The 20,889-nt window shown below is 53.8% G+C and overlaps 1 protein-coding gene across 1 annotated transcript in view; it reads left to right on the forward strand.

Moving 5' to 3' along the window:
- The first annotated feature begins 6,398 nt into the window (after positions 1 to 6,398).
- Positions 6,399 to 20,889, forward strand: part of PITPNM2 (phosphatidylinositol transfer protein membrane associated 2) — a 112,387-nt gene continuing 97,896 nt past the window's right edge. Inside the window, 2 exon segments of the mRNA XM_046639011.1 lie at positions 6,399 to 6,835; positions 17,860 to 17,945. The gene's annotated coding sequence lies outside the window, so the exon portion shown is untranslated.

Here is a 20,889-nt window from a genome sequence, read left to right on the forward strand (position 1 = left end):
TTTTATCGTAGTAAAATACACATAAGATTTACCACTTTAACCATTTTTAAGTGTACATTTTAGTCACATTGTTGTGCAGACATCACCACCATCCATCTCCAGAACTCTCCTCATCTTGCAAGACAGAAACCCTGTCCGCATTAAACACTAACTCCCTGTTCCCCAACCCCAGTCCCGGGCCCACACTGTTTTACTTTCTGTCTCTCTGAGTTTGACTACAGATGGCCCCCGACTTACGGTGGTTCAACTTGTGATTTTTTTACTTTATGATGGTGTGAAAGCAATACGCATTCAGTAGAAACTGTGCTTTGAATTTTGATCATTTCCCGGGCTAGTGACATTTGGAACAATCCTCTTGTGATGCTGGACGGCAGCCGCGAGCCACAGCTCCCAGTCAGCCCCATGATCACAGGGTGAACGTCCGATATATGTACAGTCGTTCTGTACCCATCCAACCATTCTGTTGTTCACTGTCAATACTCAGTCAATTACATGAGATAGTCAACGCTTTATTATAAAATGGGCTTTGTGTTAGGTGATTTTGCCCAACTGTAGGCTAATGTAAGGGTTCTGAGCAGGTTTACGGTAGGCTAGGCTAAACTATGATGTTTGGTAGGTTAGGAATATTAAATGCATTTTCAACTTATGATATTTTCAATTTATGACGGATTTATTGAAACATAACCCCATCATCGTAAGTCAAGGAAGATCTGTATTCTGAGTACCTCATGTGAGTGGAATCATGCAGTATTTATCCTTTGTCACTGGCTTATTTCACTCAACATAATGCCTTCAAGATTCAGCCACGTGACGGAATTTTCTTTCTTTGTAAGGCTGCCTAATATTCCTTTGTATACATACGCCACATTTTGTTTATCCATTCATCCACTGATGGGCACTTGAATTGTTTCCACTTTTTCCTGTTGTGAATAATGCTGCTGTGAACATGGGCGTGCAAATATCTGTTTGCATCTCTGCCTTCAATTCTCAGTCAGGCCTTCCTAAGACTTGGGCCCAAACCTGGCCCAGAGTTCCTTCCACCTCATTCTGTCGGTTAAAATAGGTTAGAGACTAGACTCAAAGGGAGGGGACTCCGCAAGGCCGTGGCTCATTGAGGCCACCAGAGTTACTATCTGGGGAAAGATCTTTGCGTAAGAGGCCAGGTGGACCTGCTCACCCAACCCATGCACGCATGGCTCCCCTTTCCGATGCCCCGGGAACACCTGCATTCCTGGGGCCCAGGCTTCCAGAGGCCAATGTTCCGTGGAGAAGCTCAAGCCAGACCCCACCGGCCCGGAGGAGGCTGCAGCCCTTGCTGTATGTTTCGTGTCGCTGGTGGTTGTGCCTCTTATTACATAATCTGTTATTCTGTGCTGCACCAGGCCCTGGTTACTGTCAAAAGTTTCTAAAAGCCAGCTGTATCAGCTCCAGGCAACTGGGGGTGCTGCCTCTCCCTCATAGTATTAGTCACTCTGTACTTAGCTAAATTTAACTTTTTATCATCCAAATGATATTTTTGTGGGCTTGAAATTTTACATAATGCTACCAACTGCTGCAGGCTAAGAATTTCTCTTTTTTGTTGTGTGTGTGTGTGTGTATGTGTGTGTTGGGTTTTTCCTCCATGAACTTTTGCACACCCAAGGAAGCGTTGTTCAGTTTCTTTTTGTTGTTCTGCCCTCCCAGGCCTGGGTCTGTGCTCCAGGCTCTGCTTTGCCTTTACTGCAGAAAAATCGCTCCTAACATCATTCTAATGGGCCTCGTAATGCTTCCTTTCTCACTTGAGGTCTCTCCACTTTGAAGGTCTCTGAGGGTTTCCCTGCTGCCTCTGATAGTCTGACTACCAAGGTGTGGGGTCCAGGATGCAGACTCTTCCTCTTTGCTTGTGGGAGGGCGGGTGCCGAGACCTCAGCTGTTCCCTCACTGCTGGGAGAACTTGGGGCTGCGGGGGGGGGGGGGGCGGGGGGGAGCTGGCATCTCCTTGGGGAGGAGCCTGGAGTGGGAGGTGGGATACGGGGTTGCAGCATAGCCATCCTGACTCTCCTGGAGCACCCGCTGCTCAGAAATGGTGGCACGCGGGCCCTTACCCAGGAGTCCTGTGTGTTCCACACCGTAGCTGTGCGTGGGAGGTGCCCACCTCCGTCTTCCGGTTGGAGAAACAGGGTCAGGTCGGAGGGGTGAAGCCGTGGTAGTAATTACGGCAGCAGCGAATCCTGAGCACTCCCTGTGTGCGGGGCGTGGCTAAGCACGGGCTCTTCGCAATGGTTCTGCGAAGCAGGTATTGGTGTCGGCACTCCTTTGTGAAAAGGAAACTGAGTCCCAGAGAGATTAAGCAGGATAAGTTGCTCGAGGCCAGAGCCAGATGTCAAAACCTGCCTACCTTCCGACTTCTCCTGTCAGTCACTCAGTCATGTCACCTCTCCTCCCCTAAGCAGCTTCCCAGGGGCATGCCACTGAAGGACGCACAGATGGGACTCGAACTGGGCCCTGTGCTCTTTCCAGAGCCTTGCTAGGTGAGTTCCAGCCTCACCTGGCTGCCAGTTTCCTCGCTGCAAGCTGTTTTTAAAAATGCAGCAGGGGGCGCCAGCCCAGTGGCACAGGGGTTAGCTTAACATGCTCCCGCTTCCGCAGCCTGGGGTTCGCTGCTTCCCATCCCAGGTGCAGACATGGCACCACTTGTCAAGCCATCCTGTGGCAGGCATCCCACATATAAAGTAGAGGAAGATGGGCATGGATGTTAGCTGAGGGCCACTCTTCCTCAGCAAGAAAGAGGAGGATTGGTGGCAGATGTTAGCTCAGGACTAATCTTCCTCAAAAAAACCAAAACAAACAAATCTGTCACCACAACTAGGATATACAACTATGTGCTGGGGCTTTGGGGAGAGAAAAATAAAACATTTTTAAAAATTGCAGCAGGGCGTGTGTATTTAGGCTATCTCTAGGGGAGTTAACCCAAAACTTGTGTTTCCCCCTGGGGAGAGGAACTGGGTGCCCAGGAACAGGAGCAAGAGAGAAACTCACTCTCACCCTGCACCCTCTTTATCTTTGCAGAAATACAGGTCTATTACTTGTTTTAAATTATTTTATTTTATTAGAAAATTAGGAACTCCTAGGTATATACCCAGAAGAATTAAAAACATACGTCCACACAAAAACTTGTACATTAATGTTCATAGCAGCTCTATTCACAATCCCAAAAAGTGGAAACAGTTCAAATATCCATCGACAGACGAATGGATAAACAAAACGTGTATCCATACAGTGGAACATTATTCAGTCATGTAAAGGAATGAAGTGTTAATCCATGTGACGATGTGGATGAACCTTGAAAACATGATGCTAAGTGAAAGAAGCCAGACACAAAAGGCCACATATTGTACGTTCCCATCTATATGCAATGCCCAGAATAGGCAAATCCATAGAGACATCGGTGTTTACCAGTGACTGGGGGGAGAGGGTATGGAGAACGACTGCTAATGCGTATGAGATTTCTTTTTGGGGACAATGGAAATGTTCTGGAACCAGGTAACAGTGGTGGTTGCACAACTTTGTGAATGTACTAAATGCCACTGAATTGCACACTTTAAAAGGGTGTGCTTTATGGCATGTGGATTCTATCTCAATGAAACAAAACTGAGGAGCATGCCTTCTTTCAGATGGAATCAAAGGCCGGCCTGTTGCCAGCAACCTGGACAGTTTGCTTTGGTGCCACTACCGTTTGCGTCTGTCCTTCTCTATCCATTCTTTAGCCACCTGCCTCACGTCTCCATGTCAGTGGGGGCTGCAAACCACAGTGTTTAACTTCAGCCACACTACCCACTCATTTGGAACTCATACTTTCAACCAGGGCCAGCTCGAGACATGCGGATGTCTGGGCAAGCTTATAATTTGGCACCCCGTCAAACCAGTATTCTTTAAGTGTTTGTTTGACATTTATTTAGTGGGGATGAGGAGAGACTGATATTCTATTAATAGATATTATATAGAGAAACAGATTCTCTTACTAATTCATGTCCACTGACTGAAACAGTCAGGGATCCAAAAGTTTTTCAAGAAAGCAATTTTGTTCATGTCTCCAAAGGTTGGTTTTCTTTTCTTTTTTTTTTTCTTTTTTCTTTTCCCCACAATTTCCCAAGTCATTTGAGAGGCATATTAAAGATGTAGATTTAAAACTTAGGGGCTGGCCCCATGGCGGAATGGTTAAGTTCACGCGTTCCGCTTCGGCGGCCCAGGGTTTCGCTTGTTTGGATCCTGGGCGCCGACATGGCACCGCTCATCAGGCCATGCTGAGGCAGCATCCCACATGCCACAAGTAGAAGGACCCACAACTAAAAATATGCAACTATGTACTGGGGGAGGTGGTTGGGGAGAAAAAAGCAGGAAAAAAAAAAGATTGGCAACAGTTGTTAGCTCAGGTGCCAATCTTTAAAATAAATAAATAAATAAAACTGAAAGGAGAGGATCCAGTGTTTAACACGATGACTATGGTTGATGACACTGTACTGTATAATTGAAATTCGCTAAGAGTGGAACTTAATGTTCTCACCCTCCCCCCAAAAAAGGTAAACATGTGAGGTGATGAATGTGTTAATTGACTCCGTGGTGGGAATCCTTTCACAAAGTATCAAACCACCACATTGTACACTTTAATATATTATAATTTTATTTGTCAATAAAATACTGAGATATCTCAATAAAACTGGGGAGAGAAACGTAAAGGGATAAAATGTTTTCTTTTGGTCCTGATGAACAGCGGCACGCCCTGTATTGCTCAGTCTCAGGCCCCTGCCCCCAGGACCGCAGCCCGGTGTGCACGGAACACGGTGCAGCAGCCCTCAGCGAGGACTCGTGTCCTGTTGGATTCTCTCTTTCCCTTAGGGCAGTGGGCTGGCCTGCATCGCGCCTTTGTGTGAGGGTCACAGGAGGAAACTTGAGGTGTCTGGCAGCATCTTCCCACTTCACTCCTGCCGTGTTTTGCACCCCTGCCCCTAGAGGCCTGTTCCCAAGTTGTTGCCTCGCTGCTTAAGCTGACCTGGCATTCACTTTTTGGACTTTAAGGGCTGTTTTGTCAGAAAAGTCACCTCCCCGCAGTGCCCCTCCCTGAGGAGCGTGCGTGTTCCCTGGCGGCCCCTGTGGATCTCATTCTGCTGGGTGTGAGTCATAGCTGACCTTCTCTCCCACGGAGGGGCTCGCCACGGAGCAGCCGGGGGCCAGCCTGCAAGATCCGGCTCGCCACAGGCTGCTGTGTTACCATGGCAAACCCCTCACCCTCTCAGCAGTTTCCTTGCCTCTGAAATGGGGGGACTCACATGGCCCTCACAGAGGGGTTGGATGTGTTGCAATGAAAGCTCAGAAACAGAACGGAAAAACCGTGCAGAGGCAGGGCTGGTGTGGAATTCCGTGGAAGGCAGGGAGGGAAGCTGGAGGGGCCGGCATGCCCGGTGGGGTGCTGGGATCTGGGACAGTCTGTCCGATGGGGGTTGAGCATGTGTATTGGGGTGTGGGTGCAGCGTGGAGAGGAGGGTCAGGTGTGAAGCAGAGATGGAGCCCCATCCCCTACAGGCCCGTCCCGAAGAGGAGTTTGCAGAATTGGCCGTGGCTTCCCTGGGTGTGTGGGACTGCGCTGGGGCAGGTGGCGTGTGAGAAGCCAGTCTCCGTGGCTCGCAGCCACACCTCCCACTGCTGTGCGCGTAGTTATCTCCTTACCTCCCCGGTTAGCATCTCTCCCTCCCCTGAGCGCTTACTGTCTCTGCCCTCATGTGGCAGTTTCTCACTTTTGTTGCCCCAAGCCACCATGGAATACCCCTCGTATTTTGCCTCTGTCGAGACTGCTAGCCCCTTGCAGGCATAGGCAGGGGTCCCCGGAGCCCCCAGTGCCTCAGCTTGGAGTAGGGTTGCTCCACAATTGGGAATCCAATGTTGCCTGCTTCCTGGGCACAGGTACAGGGGCTCACAAGTGTGTCAGACAAACAAGAATGTGTGTGAGCCACAAAATGTTTGCCCTGGGGGCATCTCAGCCCCATGGGAGTCCCTGGTTGGGTGGCGGCCGTAGCGATGCCTCTGAATTTTCTGTCGTCTCGTAGGCTGGTTGCACCTGAGACTCCCTGGAAACCCATTTCTCCACCTATTTCATTTTGGCATGAGTGCCCATATCTGGTCTTTGGGTATCTGGTGGAGGTGGGCCTCCAGTCACACACTGCCCACCTGCAGGGACCTGGTGGGAAGGGGAGAGTCATCTGCATCACCCCATGATGCTGACTGGGGCCCTGGGCAGGACATCAGGCTGCTGACCAGAACTATGGGCTGCTGTTTCCCCCACTCTTCCTCCTGCCTCCCCTCTGCAGCCTGAGGTCTTTCCTGCAGTCTTAAAGGTCAATAGGTGAAAAGCCTTAGGTTTGAGGCTGAGAGCTCTGAGCTGGGCTTCTGAGATAAGGAAGCTTCCGGTGCGGGGGATGTGGGTTCTCTTCCTGAGCAGTCTTCCCAAGCAGAGGGAGCCCTGGGCAGTGTCGGTGCCTCAGCCTCATGAAGGCATCCTGGACTGAGTCCCTTTGTCAAAGGGCAACTCCTTCAGCCAGGCGTCCCCTGTCCTGTCCTCTAGGCACATCTGGATTCCCAGTCTCTGGCATTGCCTGGGATGAGGCCTGGCTTGGTCGATTTCCCAGTCAGGTTGGCGTTGAGTGATCAGAGCGGCCAGGTGTCTCACCTCCTCACCCGCTGGACTTCTCCCTGCAGGATGCTGGCACGTGTGTTCTGGTCCCCGACAACCTTCTGTGGACTAGTGAGCCGTCGCTCCTCCCGCGGCAGGACACCCACGGAGCTTTCTCATGCCGATCTGCAGGTAAGGACCGCCCACCGGCGTTGGAGGTTGGAGTTCAGGGGCTCTGTTGCTGCCTCCTTCTTCCTTGAACATCTGACTTTATCTGCTTAGTGCTGGCTGGGTGGTGTTAATCCATCCTCCTTCTTGCACATGTTGACTGCGGTTCACTATGTAGGAAGGACTGATGTGCCGTCCCTGGCAGCTTTAGATTCCAGATCCCACCAAGCCTCCTCGGCAGCCCTTGCACCTCTGCTCTGTCTGGAACGCCCTGGGCTGCCTCTCCTCTTGTGGCTCCCCTGGCTCAGCCTGGCCCTCCGCACAGGTTGTAATGGCGCCACAGAAACACCTGTGCGTGTGTCTCCACGTAACCATCTCCCTGGATGAGAAACTGAGGTCGGGTTGTGGCGTGCCTGGGGTCCCATGCGAGGTCAGTGGTGGCCTCAGGACCAGGTGCTTAGCTCTTTCTCCCCTTCTGCCCGAGTTAGGAGCAGAGCCCTGGATCCTCCTGGGCTTCTTGTTATCTTGCTCCATTTCGTGTCCCTACGTCTCAGGCACAGGCCTCGTCTTGGCCCCTCTTTGTCACACCAAGGCCTCTGGTGGTAGAGCAGGTCCAGTGATGCTGCCTCTTCCTTTCCTAAACTCTGCTGAACACTTCTCCCTGTGTACTGATTGGCTAGTTTGAGCTTTGAGGGCACGGAGGATAGATTTTCCATCGAGGGAAACTAACCTAGCGGGTGAAGAGGTCGAGAGTGGGGGAGCACCAGTCTGCCTGGTTTCTCTGTGTCTGTCTGGGCTGTGGGCTCTAGATGCACTGGCTCTGCTAAGTGCACAGTAACCTGCACGGGAGCCATTAGGATCCCATTTTACATGAGGAAGCTGAGGCTCAGAGATGGCAAGTATCTGGCTCAAGGTCACACAGCTAGTCAGTGGTGGGCCTGGGACTGCCCCCCATGTCTGGACCCGAAAGCACATGGCATGGTTTCCCAAATATGGCCAGACTTCCCCATGGGATGGGATCCAGGCTCAGCCCTTTCTCATGGCCTGGTGCCAAGTGAGTCCCTTCCTTCCTCTGGGTCTTGTCTTTCCTCAAGAAGAACAGGGCATGACAGACACGGCCTCAGCTGAGTGCCCCCCTCGCTCCTGCATTTCCACATTGGCACCGTGGGCTGCTTTCTTCTCTAATTGCTCATTCTTTTTCAGTGCCATGAAAAGGCCTCCAAGTGCTAGGAAGGGAGGGAGCTATGTTGTATTTTCTGTTTCATTTTAATTCACTCTCCAAGGTGTCTCTGCTGCCGGGGTGGGTGTGGGGAGGGCTGGCATGGAAATCAGCCCTGACTCTCAGCCTGTCTGGGGTTGCTCACTGTCCTGCTGGCGGGCAGGGCCTGGTGAGTGCGTCTCCACCAGGGCCTGAGCTCTGACAGGGGTCACGTTCCTCCGAGGGGCCCTGCTCCCACACACCTTCATTTCCTGTGCCCTTTGCTGCAGGCAGGGGGTTCTTTTCCTTCCTGACAACAGCATCCCCGAGTTCCACGGGGTTAGAATGGTGACTTGCAGCCCACCTTATCTGCAGTCCTCACTTAAAATTCCTCAGCTTCACTGCTTTACCCAGTGAGTATTTACTCAGTACTTGGTATGGGCCAGGTACGATTCCAGGTGCTTGGGACGCAGCTGTGAACAAAACAGATCAAAGCCCCCACCCGCCCGGAGTTATACCCTGGTGTTGGCCCAGCATGCACGCCACACTCACACCTCTGCACTTTGCATATGCTGTTCCAGCGTGCTGAGGTTCCCTCTGCTTATCTCTACCCTAGACCTGGAAAACGACCCCGAATGGGGAAGCTCAGGGTCGCCCCCACATGCCTCTGAGCTCCTCCTGGGAGTTTGTGGCCATGAGAGGCGTGGAGACCCCTGGGCCCTGGATGGCAGGAGTTGGGGGAGGAGAGAGGCAGCCCTCCCGGGGCAGGGGGCGGGGTGGCTGAGGATGTGAACCTCCTAGTGCCCTGCGCAGCGGGCTGAGGGAGGAGAGGACTTAAGGAGCAGCGTTTATTTTTAGAGGAGCTCCTTGCTCCAAAGGACCAGAGCCCTTCCTTCCCGAAGGTGGGTGCAGGGCAGGGGGCAGCTGGAGCTGTCATCTCAGCCCAGCCTGGCCGTGGTCTGGAGCTGTCTGTTTGACTCGAGGCGGGGGCCACCCGCAGAAAGGGTCTGCCTCAAAGACGGGTCCCAGCGGGGACAGCATCTGCCCGCAGGCTGCCCTCCCCAGAGTCAAGGATGTTGGCCACTCTGAGCCGGTGAGCAGAGCGTCTAGCATTTGCTGTTACCGTCGGTGTCCTTGGGGTGGGGGCTCAGCAGGGAGGTTCCCGCAGCCAGGCTCAGAGTCCGTCACTTCCTTCCTGACTCCCCAGCTCTCATAGGGAGGGGTGCTTCCTGCCATTGTCTCCGCCGAGGCCTCAGCAAGGTCACTGTCTCCTGGGGAGGAAGAGAGCTGATGACTTGGACAGGACCTCAGACCACAGCGGCAACTGACACACACTTTCCACCCCCGCTGGCCTGTGCTGGCCTCCCTGCCTCCCCTGGGGCCCCTGGATGGAGGCCGAAGGCGGGCCTAGGGGCTTCTCTCCTCCACCTGCGGAAGCTTAACCTTCCTCCCAGGCACCGCAGATGGAGAGTGGCCGCCATTCCCACGCGGTTTAGGTCTGGATAACAGCATGTTGGAACCTGCAGCCTGCGGGGCCGTGCCAGCGAGGGGTGGGAGCCCACGGCGCGCAGGGAGCTCAGCGGTGCCTTTGCTGTCCCCCACAGCGCCCGGGAGAGGGCTGGGCGGGACCTGACGTGCCCCTCATGCCTGCACCCCACCCCCCCCCCCGACTTCTCCCATCGACATTTTATTTCCTAACGAGGTGCCTTGACAGGGAAGACAGCAGAGGGGTTTCCGCTGGAGATCAGAGACCCTCCCCCGCTCTTTGTACGCTCTTGGGCCGCCCTCCTGCCCTGTGCAAACGCCCTGCTGAATTCTGGCCCATCGTTTCTCTGTTCTTCCTCTTCTCAAGAGCCTGAGGTACCCACTTGCTGGGTTTGCCCTGTTGGCTTATGGGACTCACATCTTCCCGAGAGTGTCCGGGTTTGTGTTCAGCCAGGCGGCAGAAGCTGCCTTTCTCTGGCTTCATTTCTGGCCCCGCACCCAGTCCCTTGTCGGGTTCGCACAGGCTGCGTGGCTTTCACAGAGCCGGGCTCCAAGGCACCCGGCTGGTGCCCACCAGGATTGGCAGGGCCCAGGAGAAGCTGGCCCAGCCTGCGAGGCCATGCGGGCAGCGCTGGCAGCCCCCCTCTGGCTGCCTTCTGCTCCCTCCTCCCTTGTCTCTGTCTTCCCTTGGTTCTGATGAAGAGCTTGCTGCTTGAGGTTTTGTCCTGTGCTTTCCCCATGACGGTGGCCGTGTTTGTAACTGGCAAGGAGGCACCTGGGAGCATTTGCTCATGAATTGACCCTCACACCTTCTGGGACCAGGTCCAGTCAGTGATCTCTGGGTCATTTCCTTGCTTTGTTCCCCTACACACTTCCTGAGCCACGAACCTGCCTAAAACAATCACTTTGATTCCTGGAGACAGTGTCCAGAGCTTGGGATTCTCAGAGGGACTCCTGAGACGATGCTGTTCAGGCTGGAGGGTTGTATGGCCCGAGACTGTTCCTTTTAGCAGCATGAGGGAAACCTACAAATGATGAAAATGTATTCACTCAGCACATATTTAGTGAGTCCCCACTACTCAGGGAGCTGGATATGAAGGAGTGTTGAAACATTTAAAGTTCTGGCCCTCCTGAGGCTTATATTCTAGCGGGGGTGGACATACAAAAACAAATACGTGGATGGCAATCAAAGCTAAATAAACGGGAAAGAGAAGGCCTCTCAAAACGGGGACATTTAAGCAAAGGCCTAAAGGAGGCAAGGGTGAGAGCCAGGAAGTTACCTCAGGGAGGACATCCAGGCGGAGGAGACAACCTGTGCAAAGGCTCTGAGGCAGGAGCTTGTCTGGGGTGTTGAAGAAACTGGGGTGAGTGAGTGAGGGGAAGAGTAGTGAGGAGGAGGCTGAGGAGTAATGCCAGCCCACCTCCAGCAGAGCCCTGAAGGTCTTGTGGGGACTTTGACCTTGACTCTGAGTGAGATGTGGAGGTGCTGAAGTGTTTGAGCAGAGGAGGGCTGGGATTCGACTGGTGCTTTAGAAGGATGGTTTCCGGCTCCTGTGTGGAGAACAGACTGGAAGGGTGAAAGGAGGAAGCAAGGAGACCAGTGGGGAGACCATTGCGATGGTGAGAGGCGGTGGGCGCTGGACCAGGGTGGCAGCAGTGGAGGTGGTGAGGGAGTTGGGCTCTGGGTGAGTTTTAGCAGTCCATAGCCTTAATCACTTGGCCACCTTGTCCCCTACCAGCTGTGTTTTAAAGGTAGAGCCTAAAGGAATTGCTGAGGCGATCCCTGTTGTGTGGTCTTTTAAAAAGATGGCTCTTGCAAACTTGGAGGGACCCAAGAGATCATCTGGCCCAGCCTTTTCTCTTAACCTGCAGGGAAACTGAGGCCCAGTAAGGGAAGTTACTTGTCCCATGTCACATGGCAAGCTGGGTAGTGGCAGAGCCAAGACTCGGGCTTCTGACTCCAAGTGCGGTGTTTTTGCAGCAGAACTGATGGACAGCTCTGGGGAGGAGAGCTGCAGAGGTTTGCAGACCTGAGGGAGGAAGGGCTGGCCCCGGACACTACAGCTGAGCGTGGGGTCCCTGCAGACTCCACTGCTGGGCAGGAACCTGCGGCTTTGTAAGCTGCCAATTCTGGTTCTCCCTGGGCCAGTGTTTTAACCTCAGTTGGGCAGGGGTCTTGATGGCTGTGTCTGAGCTCTTGGGCAGATCAGAGTCAGTGCTTATTTCATTTAACGTACATGTTATTGAAGTGCCAGGCCAGAGACAAGATGTTCTTGCTCTCAAGGAGCTCACAGTTCAGGGGAAGCAGACAAGGGAACAAGGATGCCCCTGTGGTGGGGGTAATAAGGCCCAGTTTTAAGGCAGGTAGGGGGAGCTGTCCGTGCTCAGATCTCTCTCCAAGGACGAGCACTGCACGGCTTCTGCAGTCACCAGGTGCCCCTGTGAACACACGCCCCTGTACCCCAAGGTGGTCTGTTGAAACCCATAGTTAATCTTTTGTAATAAGGGAGCCAAGTGGGGTCGGAGGGCCCGGGTCTCACTGCCTGGCAGCTGTGTTACCGAGAACAGGTTTCACTTAACCTGTGAGCACCAGCCGCACCCTGACTAGCTCCCACTCACTGGGGGCCCCCTTGCATTTCATTCCTGGGTGCGCCTTTGTGAAGGTGGAATGGGCTGGTAACTTTGTGTTTAGTGTGCAAAGCTGCTCTAATTACCGGCATTAAGGTGACTTGTGGCCTGCGGGATATAGAACGAGGCCTGTGAAGTTCCCAGCTCGGCGTGGAAAGGTCTGGGCATCGTCTTTAGACTCCTCGGCACGAGGATTGCCTGGGAAGGTGAAGAGATTTTGCTTTCGTTGTCTTTGGAGAAGTTGAATCTGTAGGCCAAAGCAGGGAAAATCCAGTGTGAGTTTTCTCTCAGCCTTTTAACTTGATCTGTCTCCATCACAATAAATGTCCAGTTGGAGAATGACAACTTGGAAATTGCTTCCATTGAGTGAGTCACGGGCTGTCTCCTGAAACCGTTCTCAGAGCCCTTTGCCCTGGTTAGCACCCAGGTGACCACAGGTGATCAGGGACAGGGATAAACAGAATGTGGTGCCCAGAGGTGGGAGATCCGGACGGACCACTGAAGTCAGGCCTGCCGCCTGGCGGGCTGGGTGTCGGCCAGCCCCTTCCTTTAGTTGGCGTCTTCCTCTGAGGCTAGAGGAGGTGGGGGGACATGAGGCCATATCTTTGCTCCAGGGCACAAGCCGCCCAGTCCCCTCTTTCCCCACTGTGGGCTGCAGCCCCCCTTGCTCGCTCCGACATGCCTTGCCGGGGACTTCCTAGCACTCCTGTGTGGCTCTCAGGTGTAGACCCATTCTCTAGGACTACTGAGGTCAGGTGCTATGCCCAGATTGTGTCCACAGATTGGTGGCAGGTTTCAAGATTCACACATCTGCTCCTGGCATCAGGCTCCCTGAGAAAAGGGAGGTAGTTGACTTGTCCCCGGGGAGTGGGCTTTCTCGGAGGCGAGTTCCCAGGTGGGAAGATGATCACCTTACTAACATGTTAAGCACCTTCTATGTGCCTGAGCTGTGCTGTGCGCTGGAGGTAGAAAGAAGCCAGAGCTGTGCTTTGAGGGGCTCGGAAGGAGAGCCGTCCCTCCACTGTCCCTCCCTCAGTCACTCCTTCCTCTAGTCAAGCAGTGCCCTTTTTCTAGTTCTCATTCAAGTTATAAATACTCTTGGGAAATTTGTCACACGCACTCTCTGGCACTTTGCCATGAATAAGTTCATTCAATGGGACCAAGAAGCGGCCACGTCGGCGAGGATGAGACTTGATGGCAGTGGGGAGGTGGCATTGCAGCAGGAGGGACTGCTCCTACATCACGGATTGCCCCAGCACCAGCCCCATCCCCGTGACATGTGCTTTACTCCCACTGCAAGGGACATCTGAGGTCATGGGCGTGTTTTCTTGAACCATTAAAGCCTCTCGCAAAGATGGCCTGGATTTGAAAAGCCAGTGACCAACGGAAAGAGAGCAAATGAGAAGACCAGTTGGAGCAGCTCGCATGGTGTCTGGCGCTTAGGAGGAGCTCAATAAATAAACGTTCTTCCCTAACACAAACCAACCAACTGGTCGGTGCTGGCTGTGGCTCCCAGGGCTGGCAGCTGCCTGGGGACGGTAGCTGTGCCCCCAGCTGAGAGGGCTCTCTGAATGACATCTGTGTGGGGTGCCGGGCACGCGAGCGAATGGTTCCTTCCATCTGTGAAGTCAGGAGAGCTTCTGGAGCTGGGGACCTTGGAGCTGTGGCAGCACAGTGTGAAGGCAGCTGTTTGAGGATGTGCTTGCCCCAGGTGAGGCGGCCTGGGCCCCAGTCTTCTCCCACACAGAAGAATGGCCAGTGCTGTGCCAGCTCCTCAGTCCTGTGTCTGACACAGGAAGCAGGGGACAGGCCAGAAGTGGAAAGCTGGGGGAATGCCACAGTGTGGTGACCATGTCTGCTCGGTCTGCCCCTCCCTCGGGCAGAAGGGACTCCCCTGCAGTGTGTCCCCGGCACAGGGGACTGGCACGCCTCTGCTTTTGTAGAGTTGTTGTTTTTTTCTAACGGCTTGGTGGAGAGGTAATTCCCATAGCATATTCTTCCATTTAAAGTGTACAATTTAATAGTGTTTCATATAGTCACAGACTTGTGCAACCAGTACCACAGTCAATTTTAGAACATTCTCATCCTTCCCAAAAGAAACCCCACACCTCTTAGCTATCACTTCCCTCCCCCAGCCTCTGGCAACCAGCAATCTGCCTTCTGTCTCTATGGACATTTCATATAAATGGAATCATACAATATGTGGCCTTTAGTGACTGACTTCTTTCAGTCATCATAATGTTTTCAGGGTGCATCTTTGTAGTAGCCTGAATCAGCATTTTGTTCATTTTTATAGCTGAGTTAACATCCATCGTAGGGATGGACCCGCATTCATTTATCATTCGTCAGTCGATGGACATTGCATTTTTTTCACCTTTTGATTATTGTGAATAACGGTGCTGTGAACATTTGTGTTTGAGCTTTTGTGTGGACCTATGTTTCATTTCTCTTGAGTGTGTACCTAGAAGTGAAATTTCTGGGTCATGTGGTAACTCTATGTTTAAATTTTGAGGAACCGCCAGCTTTCCCAAAGCCGCTGTCCCATTTTCAGTGCACATTGTTTTATAACGATCAGCGTGGAAGATTGTATAGTGTGGCGGTTAATGCAGGCTCCAGAACCAAGCTGCCTGGGTTGAGATCCTGACTGGGGGCCTTGGGCAGGTCTCTTCACCTCTCTGAGTCTCAGTTTCCTCATCTTTGAAATGGCACCAATATTAGTGCTTGCTGCGTGTTGTCATGAGGATTAAGCGAGTGAATATCTGTGAAGCACTTGGTAAGGGCTGTGTCTGTTAGTGGTTGTGAGTGTTTCCCTGTAGGCCACAGGTGCTGGGCACACAGTAGGGGCTCTCCCCATGATGTTTTAAAGGGTGCAGCGTTTGCTTTCTGGAGCACCCCCTTTTTCAGTGCTTTTGATTCTTCCGCTCATCCCTGGGAAAAGCCGCTGAGGCTGTCGGTGTCTTGCACCCTAAGAATCTCTTTCCTCACCTGGAGGGGCTGCCCAAGGGCACCTCACAGCTATAGGGCTCTGCTAGGTTGGGCATGGGCCCTGGAATGGCTCCAGCTCTGAGAATGAGGCATTAAACCTTAAACCCAGGGACACAGGGAGCACCCGGAGCCAGGCCTCTGGATTCGGGAGCGGTTCGGGTAATTCAAAAGCTGCAGCACTGGGGAGGCAAGACCCAACTCCACGACAGTGGCCCCGTCCCTCCCTGCACCCCGGCTCCTGCTCTGTGATCGGCTGCTGGGAAGGAGACTGCGTCCCTGCCAGGAGTCCCGCAGACAGGCAGCCAGCCGTTGGAAAGCTTCTTCGGATGTCCAACACTGCAGATGTGGCCCACAGCCCCGGGGCCTTGCCACCCCCTTGCACAAAGACGAGCCTGCTCCCTCACTAGGGGTGGTCCTGCCTCGGAGCCCTGGCAGGGTCGCGGCTGCCCAACCTGGCAGCATGGGGTGTTCTCCCTGGACGAGGAGAGCCTGGCAGCCTGCATGCCGCCCAGATGGGGAGAGATTCAGACAGCAACCGGACTTGTCTCTGGCCCTGACTGCTGAAGGGAGTCCTGGTGTGGGGTTCCATTCTTTAAAAAAATTTCTTGTAGTGGGCAAAAATGATGGCTCTAGGTGGGCGTGAAGGAGGGAATCAGTTCACTCTCATCTGGCAGATGTTTACTGTGCCTACTAGGCAGTGGGACACAGTGAGGAAAAGGAACTCGCCATCTAGGATCAAACACATATTAGAGCACATAGTATGTTAATAGAGTGAGGCACAGAGTTCAGCTGGAGCAGAGAGAAGGCAACAGCTGACTGTCTGATGGGGAAGATTTCACAGAAAAAGAGGCCTTTCGGTTGGGCTTTGAAGGATGCACAGGAGTTTACCAGGACAGTAGGAGGAAAGACAAAGGGAACAGCACGAGCCAATGCCTTTAGTACTCAGAGTACATGGTATGTTTGGGGAATGACAGGAAGTCCAGCTCCCTTCCCAGCCTGATCACCCTCTCACCATCCTTGATCCTGCACTTCAGCCACCTGGGACTTCCTGCCATTCCCCTAACATACCATGCACTCTGAGTACTAAAGGCGTTGGCTCGTGCTATTCCCTCTGCCTTTCTCCCTACTGTCCTGGTAAACTCCTGTGCATCCTTCAAAGCCCAACTGAAGTGCTCCCTTTTCTGTGAAATCTTCCCCATCAGGCAGTCAGCTGCTCCAGCTGCACTCTCTCTGCTCCAGCCACGCCCTGTGCCTTCCTCTATTAACGTACTATGTGCTCTAATTTGTGTCTGTCCACCATCCCAGATGGTGAGTTTTTCCAGGATGCCGAAGCTGAGGAGCAGGAGCAGGGCCCCTGGTTCCCCTAAGATCCCTGCTGCTTCTTCCCTGACCAGCAGGTCGTCTCTGACCTTTCAGGAGTGGGGAAGAGGCTGGGGAAGCAGGAGACAGTGTGCACGCTTCCAAGGTGAGCCTTGTGCTTGCAGCCAGGTGCAAGGGACGAGCCAGTAGGGTGGCTCCCTGCAACCCTGGGGCCCAGGTGACCTGCTTTTTGTGAGCGTGTACCCAGGAATCGGCAAGCTCTCGTGCCTGCTGCCTCTGAGTCTCCCTTTTGAGCTGGACAGTCTGCTCTGATTAGCATGCTGCCATCCATCAGGAGCCCGAGTCACCTTTGGTCTCCCTGCAGCCCGGCGGCTATGATGTATCCTTTTGGATTTGTCTGCGCATCACTACAGAGGACCGCGGCCAGCGAGGAAAGAGGGATTATGTTGTTCCCATCTGGCTTCAGCCGCCTTCCCGGCCCCATCCAGCTGATCCCCGATCCTCACTGCCAGGCGGCAGATGTGGGGGGCAAGGTCAGCCCAGGAGCTGGGGACCCACCCCTCATCTTCACGTGAATGTCTTCAAGGCTATTTCTGGCCTCGCCATTATCCCAGCGGCTTGGGGGGATAAATATAGACCCGGATTGAGAAGCCCCGGTGGCAGGCAGGCAGGCAGCGCTGGAGAGTGTGTGGATGGGCTGCTTGGCTATAAATAAGTCTGCTAGAACACCTCCCCAGCCACACTGCGCTGAGCCGTGTGCGGAGAGACAGATTTCCTCGCGAACTCCCTCCCAAAGCCCACTCGTGCCCAGGGCTGGGCAGTAGAGGCTGCGGGGAGAGGGAGAGTCTGCGAAGAGGAGGGAAGCAGGATGCTGGCCTGTGGGGACCTTGCACGGAGGACGGGCTGTGGGAGTAGTTCTCTCTTAGTGCTGTTAGTAGCTTACAGAGAACGGCAGGTGGACCCAGTGGGGGTCCTGGGGCAGCTACGTGAAGGGACAGTATGTTGTGCTAAGAGCGGTGGGGCTGGGCCAGCATCCTTGGTCCCAGCTTCCCCAGGCCTGGGCGCTGTTGCAGAGCAGCCAGCAGACAAGGACTGGGTTGAGGTGGTTCTGGGGCCTGGGGCCAGCGGGTCTGTGGGGTGGCTCTGAGTCTTTCTCGAGCCACATGTCTGTCTCCTTTTTCTGCGTCCTCCCTGCCCGGATGCACCCTTCTGACAGAGCAGAGCTTCATTGTCTTCTGGTCTCCAGTCCTCACTGCTCAGCTGAGGCCGGCCCTTAGTGACCCTTGTTCAGGCTGGAGTCGCAGGGCGGGGCATCCAGAGGCTCTGTGGCCCTTGACCCTCCTCACGCCTGCCTTCCTCCACCTTCCTTCCTGCCATCCTTCGATGTCCCTCCCCCAGGTCCCACCCCTCATTTCTGGCTGCCTCCTCCTAGGCAGGAGCCGATACCTGGGGCTGGCATTGAGCAAGGAGCAGGACACGTGCCCAAGAGACACTTTCCATGGAAGAGGATAGCAGTCGGTAAGCTGGCAAGAATGCTGTGAACTCCTTGTGAATACAATATTGTTGCTGTGCACTCACCAATCATGGGAAGTGACTTCTTGCGAGCCCGTTCCCCATCTGCGGCCTCATTGAACAAAGACGGTGAGCTGGAGCGTGCAAGCGGGGCCTGGTGCACAAAGAAGTGACATGTATTAATATTGCTACATGAACGCCGCCCCGGGCGTGCTTGCTGTCTGCAGATGGGGAGTGGGCGGCTGTGGCGTGGGTGCCCTGCTGGTCCGCGGAGGTGGGGCCTGGTCCTCTGCCCCATGGTTGTTCCTAGTGCTTTAGGGCTGTGAGGACTAAAGGAAGCCCAGGGCCACCTTGGCTTCTGGAGCAGGCTGTATATGTGCAGATCCGCGTTTCAGCCCCTAGTGTGGGCGTGGAGCAGAGGGCCCAGAGGTGAGTTGGGCCTGGCTCCGCTCTCAGGGGCTGTTCAGCCATCAGAGGGGACAGAGTCAGTAGGCAGTTGTGGTGCCTGTGAGATGTGCCCGTGGGCATGGGGGTGTCGGGGGTGTCTACTCTTGGGGTGAAGAGCCCATGGAGGAAGTTCTCAGGCCCTGACACTTGAGCTGGATCCCGTAGAATGCCAAGTTTACCCAGCATGAGAGGTGGGGTTGGCATTAGGCAGAGGAGAGCCTTGCAGGCAGAGTGAACAGCCTGCGCAAAGGCACAGAGGCAAGAGGAGGCACTGTGGGTTCCCGTCTGCAAGTCTGGTTGGGGGATGTGCTGGGAGGACAAGCTGAGTTGAGGAGCCAGAGGGGTGGGGTGGCATGCGCTCTGGTTAAGGAGTGTAGATGTCGTTTTGAAAGCCGAGGGGGAGCATAGAGGGGCTGTAATCAGAGAATGTCACACTCTGATGTGTGTATTAGAAAAGGCTTCATCTGACTTCATGTGCATGACAGGTCGGAGGCGGTGGGGAGTCGGGGGCAGGCTGGTGGCAGCATCACGATGTCTTGCTTTGTTGAGTACCTGAAAGATTTTTTTGTTTTCAGCTGAGCCTGTAAAATCGGGATCTACGCATGTGGGTACACGCCTGAAAACTAGGATTTCTAAAGATGGCAGCACTCAGCCGTTGCAACTTGCTCAGTTCCCCATGTCACCAGAGGAGTGACTCTGTCCGGCAAGCTTGGTCGCTGCCTATAGCCCAGGTCTGGAGTGAGATAGCTGACTCCCAAAGGGCTTAGCCTGTGGCCTGGTTCCATCTCCAAGCTCGCACCCCAAATCAGCTGGCTGTGAAAGGATGTTGGTGTGTGGCTCTCAGCATCCCCACCCCCAGCCTGCTCCTTTTCCCTCCTCACTTCCGGGCTGATGCTGTGCTGTGAGTTCCAGCACCCCAAAAAAGAAGTGACTTAGAAAGTGTTGTGTGACGGAAAGATAAACATGTTTGCTTAAGTGAACCATGGAACCCAGAAGTTAATCTGGTCATGTAAATATTTCCATGTGTTTATGATTCTGCGGGTGTATATTGATAAATAGAAGAAAGGAGAGATTGTGTGGCCTTGATCTTGCCTCCAGGGAAAGTGTGATATTTGGTAAGAACTGTGTGAGTCAGAAGTCCACCGCTGCTCTGATGTCCCTACACCTGCATAGACCGAGAAGGTCAGGGCTGGGAGTCTCTAAAAGGCCATTCAAGTCCAAGTCCTTCGTTTCTTGGGTGGAGAGTAAAGGAAAACTGTTTCTTGACTCAACACTTCTGACACCTAATGTGTAGGTTTCCACTCCAAGCAATTCTCCAGTTCTCTGCGGACACCAACTGGGTGTCCCAAAGTCAATTCAATTCTGACACTAATTCCTGGAGTTGGCGCAGACCCCTCAGGTGAAGAGCTCAGTCCCACAAGACTGCCCCCCACCCACTTCAGATGCCAGTTGCAAGTAGTGGGTCCAGGGTTACCCACACTTCTGTTTGATTTGGCTACAAATCGGGGGCTCCCACATTCCTCCAACCCTAGCCTCAGGTTCGATAATTTGCTAGAATGGTTCACAGAACTCAGAAACCTTTACTTCATTATAAAGGATGTGATAAAGGATGCAGATGAACAGCCAGATGAAGACATACGAAGGATATGTAGGGCTCTGGAAGGGTCCTGAGCACGGGAGCTCCTGACCCCGTGGGGTCGAGGTGCGCCACCCTCCCAGATGGAGTCATCAACTTGGAAACTCTCCGAAGCCCATCATTGAGGGTTTTTATGGAGACTTCATAGGCACAGATGATGAAATCATTGGCTGCTTGCTGGTGATTAACTCCATCTCCAGCCCCTCTCCCCTCCTGGAGGTTTGGGCAGGGGGGGTGAGGCTGAAAGTTCTGACCCTCTAATCGTGCCTCGCCTCGCCTCACCTCATATTTCTGGCCGCCAGCCCCCATCCTGAAGTTATCTGGGGAGCTCAGCCTCTAGTCACCTCATTAGCATACAAAAAGATGCTCTTATCGCTCAGGAAATTACAAGGGTTTTAGGAGCTCTGTGCCAGGAACCAGGAGATGAAGACCAAATATATATTGCTTCTTATATGACAAGATCATAGGGAAACTGATCCCCGTGGAGGCTGGGTGAGGGGACACGTGTCCAGGGGCACATAAGGGACTCAGGGGCAGATCCTGGTCTTACCCCAGGGCTGTGCCTGGCTTCCCCTCGGCCCCCTTGAGGTCTGTCCTGGCACCCAAGGAAGTTACTTCCCTGCCCAGGCAGGTGGACAGCTGACTGTGGGGACCCCCAGAGGCCCTGCACCCAGAGGGGACCCGCTGTATCCTCTCTGTCCTGCCTTGTCCCTTCCCCACTGGTGGACACACCTTGCTAACCTTAGTTCCTCACCCACTGCTTCCACTCATGCCTCTTGAGTGGAGTGGGACAGGTGGTCTGTGCCCCAGTGGGCATGTGACCTGGAAGGCAGGTTCATATCCTGAGCCTTCAGAGTCAATGGATTT

The sequence above is a fragment of the Equus quagga genome, chromosome 15 (genome assembly GCF_021613505.1).
Source record: "Equus quagga isolate Etosha38 chromosome 15, UCLA_HA_Equagga_1.0, whole genome shotgun sequence".
Classification (NCBI taxonomy): Eukaryota; Metazoa; Chordata; class Mammalia; order Perissodactyla; family Equidae; genus Equus; species Equus quagga.